Source organism: Poecilia reticulata, linkage group LG15, assembly GCF_000633615.1.
Source record: "Poecilia reticulata strain Guanapo linkage group LG15, Guppy_female_1.0+MT, whole genome shotgun sequence".
NCBI classification, from domain to species: Eukaryota; Metazoa; Chordata; class Actinopteri; order Cyprinodontiformes; family Poeciliidae; genus Poecilia; species Poecilia reticulata.
This window is the reverse complement of record NC_024345.1, coordinates 27,526,551-27,533,281: the sequence shown is the minus strand read 5'-3', so window position 1 is coordinate 27,533,281 and position 6,731 is coordinate 27,526,551. Positions and strand designations below refer to the sequence as shown.

General features: G+C 39.2%; 1 long non-coding RNA gene across 1 annotated transcript; it reads left to right on the top strand.

The window, feature by feature from the left end:
• Nucleotides 1–6: 6 nt before the first annotated feature.
• Nucleotides 7–3,318, top strand: LOC103477303 (uncharacterized). The gene is made up of 2 exons (XR_001777309.1): nt 7–1,590; nt 2,065–3,318. It is a non-coding gene; the product is annotated as an uncharacterized LOC103477303 (long non-coding RNA).
• The last annotated feature ends 3,413 nt before the right edge of the window (nt 3,319–6,731 follow it).

Below are 6,731 nucleotides of genomic sequence, written 5' to 3'. Positions count from 1 at the left end.
GCCTGGCCCCAAGCTGCATGCGCGTTTCTTTCATTTCCGTTCGTTCTGTTTTTTTTGTTTTTGTTCTTTTACGTTTTCGTTCTCTACCTTTTTTTGTGAAGTTGAAAGACGAGACTAAAACTAAACCGAAGCAATTCTCAAAAAAAAACAAAAAACAAAAGCCGAAAAGAAAAAAATAAATAAAACGGAAAAAAAAGACTAGACTATGTGTGTTAGTTCCACATACTTTTAGGCCAGCTTGTATGTTGCATGTTCTTGTACAGTTTGCTCGTACTGAATATGAATACAGAGAAAAGCCAAGCCATCCCCGTCCCCGACAGGAGCGGACCAATAAGAAGCGCGGCGAGGATTTGGGGGGGCGGGATCAGCTGCACTCAGGCCACGCCTTCCGCGCTGGGTTGAAATACTTACACGAGACCGTCTCCGGGAAAATCGTCTTTGTTGAGTTTTTCTTTGTTTTTCTTTTCCTCAAACCCGATGAACAACAGTGCTGTTCTGTAGTACTGAGCATTCTTGAGCCCCTGTAGGCGTCTAAACTAGTTTCAGACAGTCGGGGCTAGAGGCAGAGATATAGAATGTGTGTGTAACAGCTAAATGTATATGAAGTATCATTATGAGTTTGACAGAAATTATAAAGATATAGCTATATGAATATAAAAGAGTGTATCTGACTGCACACTTCCTCCGCCCACACACACACACACACACACACACACAGCTTATACATACTAATCAGAACAAGCGGCTTGAACTGAGGATCCGAACAAATCAAACATCGCAGACACACAAACATTCCCTGGTCTTGTTGAGAGGAATTTGCTTCTGGTGCTTGAGCCGCTGAGCGGTGCTGAGCCACAAGGGGGCGGTAATGGGCCTTTATTCTGGATCCGTTTGCAGGGGAAAAAAAAGATAATAAAAAAAGAAGCAGACCCAATTATCTCAAATCACCTCCTTCCCTGTTTTCTGACTATGGTCTGGAATGGACTTGTGAACCGATGAGAAATCTAGTTTTGCAGACATATTTTGCAGATGTTTTCGTTCATCCTTGGCGGTGTGGCCGACTGCCCTTTCCTTTGTCAGTATTACTTCAGGAATACTGATTGTTTACAGCCCATGGTTCCCAAACCACGATTCTTGATGAAAGACAAAGTATTCACTGCAACAGTTCTTGTTTGTATAACAGATGTGGCTCTACTGACGTGTATGTTTTATATTCAAGAGTTCATTTTTATTATTTACAAATAAAAGACTGTGTGGAAGAAGAGCCTGGCCTTCTTTAATCACCGGCGTCTCAAGAAGCAGCAGACAGCAGAGATAATTTCACATGTTATCAGGTTGATTTTGTACATTGAGTTTTTTTTTGTTTTTTTTCTTAATGTTGGCATTTGTACAGATTTGTAAAAACATTGTTGCATATTCTTTTTTGCTATTATGACCACATTGAGTTTTCTGCAACCTTTTACAGGATTGGAGCGAACCGACGGAGGATCTTTGACAGTCTCCAGATTGTCGTGTTTTCTCTTTTGCTCTCTTCAGTTCAGATCAACCGGCTGGTTTTCTTCAGGATTTTGGTTTGTCAACTGAAAAAAGGTAGATTTTATATCCGTGTTTATTTGGTCATATCTTATTGTTGTGTTTAAAAATATCTTGGTATGTCAAATTTCATGACATCAGCGTTGTTTTCAGTTCCTTTGGAAGAGAAGCAGGGCCCGCAGCATCACAGATCCTCCTTAGCAGTGGACTTGAGCTGCTTTTCCACATATTTATGCTTTGCTTAAGGCAAACCTGCTACTAATATTTGCTGGCTATGTTGGTTCCACCTGACCAAAACAAAGGATTTAGAGATATGTTTACATGTGTGATGTTTGGACAAAAAATGTTTTTTTCTTATGTCACAAATAATTGGTTGCAAAGATAATCTTCCTTCCTCAGCTTAAGTTACTGTTTAGTTGTTTTAAATGTTTTAATTACTTATCCAGCTATAAATCTTTGCAAGTTTAGGTGAGCATTAATTTTTTTTGCCTTTCCTAAATATCATGTTTTATTGCCTTTCCTATTTTCAAGGACGGCTGAAAGGAATGGATCTGCACCAGGCCACCAACAGATTTTAGTCTGTGTAAAGGAAAGTGTTACCTCTTGTGTGTTTTAAAAATACTTACACTCCTCTTGCCTGTTTCCTCTGATTTACAGTTTTTCCTTCACTTTTAGATTTTCCCTCACTGTTAATGCTCAGGTAACCCGTCTCTTGGTATCCATTACAGGCTGAGTGTTTAAAGATGCCAGTGACTCTTGAAACACTAAAAGGAGATGTAGAAGAGTGGAAAAGTTCACCATTAAAGTGACTGTGTGCAAATAGATGTATTTAATCAGGTATTTGTTTTATTTGTTTTCAGTTTGAACTCGATCCAAGTTCTGTCCTCCAGAATCGCAGCATCTACTGCCACCTTGTGTTGTGAACGGAGATGACAGCCGTCAACTTTAGACCACATTGACATGAAAGTTAAAATGATAAAGCAGGTTGAAAGTATAAAATTTGACTCTGTCTGTAAAAATATGGGATTTGATCTGGTTTAATTATAGAAAAGTATATATTTTCAGATTGTATTCCCAGTCAAATTGTCTACAGATTGTCTCCATTCATCATTTCTTAATTTATTCATCTGTCCATCATCATTCATCCATTGGTTAATCAATCCATACTTTGTTCTTCCTTTCTGTTTTGGATATTGACAGAATTCATATTTAAAACTTGGTGTGAGCCGTAAACAGAAGAGCTTAGCTTTCCCTATTGCAGCCCTGCTGTCCTATAAGTAAGTTTGAATGCCAATGGGTCAGAAAATCAGAAGCTTTACTGTTTAACTCCTCTTCCTCTTTACCATGGCAGACAGTGATGTCCTCGAATGAAGATCCGACGTGCCCAAGACATTTGACAAACCTCCGCTTGGACTCTTGCTGAGACTCGGACTTTGAGGAGATGACCGTCATCCTGGCTGCTTCACACACACACACACCTGTGAACCTTTGCTGCGAGAGCTGAAGGTCACGTATTGAAGACGGAAACAGAACCGCATCATCTGCAGGAAGCAAAGACGAGACCCTGAGGTTCCCAAACCAGGCGACGCCTCAATAAGCTGGACTCCGGCGGCTTGAATTACAAAGTTTTGGTTTTTTTGAGTCTGCTGAAATAAAAGGAGCATCAGTTCAAGTTGTCAAGTGTTTCGCTTTGTTTTATTGAATTTCACTGTCTAGCTGTAAAAGACCGAGGCAACAGAAAACCAACGTTGCATGAACTGAATACATGGTGTAAAAAAAAAACAATCACTTGGATAGTGGAAGGAAAAAATTAACCAATGTCAATCGATTTTTATTATGCATGTTAATACCATCAATGTCCTTTATTTTCTTATATTTACACACAAAAACATAAAATGAATCCAGTGCAATAAGGCCTTCATCGCGTGTCCAGATGGTCCCCCAAGTCGCCATAAAAAAAGATAAAATCAGTTTTAAAGATTTCCGAGTTTAAAACGTTTTAGTGCATTAGTGCCCTCTTGTGGTGAGTTGGAGGAAGAACGGAAATGTGGTGAAATTTTGCCTTTAAGTTATTTATGGACCAAACAATTTCTGGAAGTGAAGAAAAAAAATTACACAAATAAAAGCATCAACCTTGCTGCATAAACAAAACAGACCAGTTGGTTTATTGCTCCAAAACAGAATCAAAAAGATGGTAATTCGTTTTGCATAGGTTGGTGGGGGTTTTTTTATGTCTATTTAAGAGGCTTAAGATGACAAATTTCCTTCATCAGAAGGTTATATAAAAATATTTAGTCTTTATTAAATTATTTTTCATACTTTTTACCCTGCAAAATTCTGAGAAAATATAAGAAAATATTCGCGTGTTATTTTCTCATCTTGATTTTATCTTCAAAATAAAGCGTTTAATCGGCAGTCGTAATTAAGTAATTGATTATTTATAAAGAGCTATAAATGTTCCTGAGAGCCTACAGTTTCCACGTTCTTTTGGAGATTTTCGGGACTTAAGACTTTCTATTTTATTATTTAATCATGCTGATTTTTTTTCCAACACAAGCCAGATTCCTTTTAGGCTTTTCTAATCTGATCCCTGCCCCCCCCCCCCTTCGCGCTTCCTGTAAAAAAGTCCCTCACGGCTGCTTGAGGACATGCAGCAGTTCATAAATCTGAAGTGCTGAAACTCCCCTCAGGGTCTCCTTCACTGAAAACTGAGCCCCAATAAACTCTCACTTTCTTTCCCTTTAAAACATTCACTTTTTTCTCATTAACTTGCCCCCCCTCCCCCTCCCCCCTTCATTCCCGAGGTTCATTCTTCAAATGCATTTTTTTTGTTTTTTTTGTTTTTGCCTTATTCTGCAAAGACCTGACCCCTCTCTTCAAATGATTCTCTTAGCCTCAGATTTTTTTTTTTTTTTCCTTCACAGTTCGTCAGGAGTGAGGAGTAATACTGATCCCGGTAGCTCAGTAGTAGAACTGAGGCCTATAATTGAGCACTTATGTTAATAACATGTTGTCAGAAACTCAGTGACGGCTCAAGTTTTAGCAGTTAGAGATCCGGAGCGCTCCGGGCGTGCTGGTTAACAGGCAGGCTGATAGGGGAGGGGTGTCATGTCAGATTAGATGTGTTATGGGCCCCTCCCTCCCTCCCGGGTCCCTCCCTCCCGGGTCCCTCCCTCCCGGGCCCCTCCCTCCTCTTCGCTCCGTGTTAATGGTCTGAGGGTCTGGCTGCGTTCATGGCGGCGCCTCAGAGCCCATTAGAAAGTTGCCTCCCCTCGCGTCGCTTAATCTAATTACACAGCCGGCCTTCATTGTCCCCTTGCTCCCCTCCATCCTCTTCGTACTTTTTTTTTTCTGTTCCCCGCATTTTGGTCTCCGCAGATATTCATTAAAAGATTTGATTTATCACTAAGCTCTCATCAGAACGGCCCGCTAAGAGATCCTTCCGCAGCTTTATAGGGTCTAACTTTATTTACACTCTGATAACTCTGCGGATTAATAATCCGTAGAAGCGACCAGGCGGACAATGTGTAATATTAGTTAGGCTGCATGGAAAAGACTGTTAACTTGGAATACATTGGCTTTAATGGGCTATTAGTCATGAAATAGGCGAAATAAAACATAAGGGAAATAGATGATGGATCATTATACAATTTGCATTATAATGGATGATACAAATTGCAATAATACATCATTGTTGTGTATATGACTCATTGTAATTGTTATAATCATAATGAATCAATTATATTGGAAATAAAAAATAAATGTTTAAATAAAATACATTATTACATGATGGGCCGATCTATGGAAATGTGTACAATATAAATCTTAGTAGTGTTATATAAGATTTATATAAGGACTTTTGTTTAAAAACAAGTAATTTTTACAAAGATTCACTAATTGTTTTTTATCTTTCATTCTATTTTATAGAGAAAAAACAGTATCTTAAGTGATTAGGCCTTTATTTCCCCCAGTTTTGACCTTTTCTTTCTCACGCATCAGACCCGTTTCCTCAAATTGCTCATCAGAATATTTTGTTCCCTCCGTGAGGCTCGATCTGAATTTGGGCCCTTTGCAGCGGACTAAAGGCCTACAGATTCATTTTGTTCTTCTTACATTGGCAGCATTAGGACACAAGAGGGCGCTAGAGTCCGCGTTTAGAGATCTAGAAGTGAAGAGGCTCGTCACTGTTTCAGAATAAAACTCGCTGTGTGCTTTGTGTGTGTTCAGTTATTACTGTTGGAAGAAGTTTGGTGAAACTTTCAACTTTAATTAAATCCACTGACCAAAATCATTGTATTTAGTTTTTTTCTGAGAACCATTCAGTATAGAATCTCAACCTTTAATTCCAATTACAACCAGGAACTCCAATGTACTTTATTGGGGAGGTTGTACTGGACCAACACAAAGTGGAGCGTAAAGGGAAAATAACATAGTTTTAATCTTATTTTGCAAAAACAGTCAATTCTTTGTAGAACAACCTTTCCTGCAGTTGCTGCTGTAAGTGTTTTGGGGGATTTCTCTACCAATCTGCTCATACGCAGACTGATTCTTCTTTGACTCAACCCAATTTCGAAGGGATTGAGAACTTTTGTGCTCATCAAGGTTTAAGTCTTGTCATGTATTCTCAGAAATTCTATCACATTAATCTGATCTTGTTATACATTTTATGATTTGGTTGGCTGTGTATTGTGTGAAGCTCTGACCCCATCCTGAACGTTTTGCTACTGCTAACAGTTTTTCTTCCAGGATTCCAGTATTTAGCTCACTACATCTTTAAACTACTCCAGCTGGTTTCCTCTTTTCCTGTTGAAAGCATCCCCATAGCATGATTCTGCCCTTACTATGCTACTGAATGATGCCCATCACACACAGTGTTGCATGAAGGCCAAAAAGTTCCCTTTTGGATCAGAGTACCTTATTCCACATGCTTTCTGTGTCCCCTAAACGGCTCGTGGTAAAAGGCAAGCAGGATATTTGATGGTTTTCTTCTTGGTGCAGCCTGGTTTTCACAGCTAATAGTAGATCGATTCTTCCACCTAATCTGTGAACCTCCGCAGCTCCTTTGGTGGCTCTTTTCTGATTAACCCACCCCTCGTCTAACCTGCCATGTTTTGGTAAGTTTGCTGCTGTATACCATCTTGTTCCTATTTTAAAATGATGAACATTTCTCTGTGTGATTGTCAAAGATTTGTATATAT